Below are 443 nucleotides of genomic sequence, written 5' to 3'. Positions count from 1 at the left end.
GGCTACGGTGGGGAACGAGCAACTGTACCACTCTCTTGATCGCCCTGAACAGATTCCCACTGCCATTTCAGACGGAATTGATGCAGTTAAGCCCAAATTTCCTGGCAAGCCCCAGAGGAGGTTTTTCCAAAAGGCATCTCAGACCGCGAAGGCACAGCCTTTCCATGTCTAATCGCAAAAGCAAACCACTGGACACATGCTGCCGCTTTCCAGCTGGTCGCGTATGTTTTCTTCACACTGGAACCAAAAAACGTGCCAAGGTGTGACATTTTTGAACCCCACCAACTGGGAGCTGTGCACACAAATCGTTTTGCCTGTGCTGTGGGAAAGTGATGAATGGGGGCCGTTCTGCCCGCGGAGGAGGACCGCTCTCCCTCTGGCAGGCCGGCAGCCTTATTTATTACACAGCGAAGTATAAAACCGCCCCGACCGGCAGCCGCCCT

The sequence above is a fragment of the Sus scrofa genome, chromosome 16 (assembly GCF_054392235.1).
Source record: "Sus scrofa isolate SSC_HxYL_T2T_F1_AM1 chromosome 16, Sscrofa_HxYL_maternal_Yorkshire_Landrace_v2.0, whole genome shotgun sequence".
Classification (NCBI taxonomy): Eukaryota; Metazoa; Chordata; class Mammalia; order Artiodactyla; family Suidae; genus Sus; species Sus scrofa.
This window is presented reverse-complemented; position numbering follows the sequence as displayed.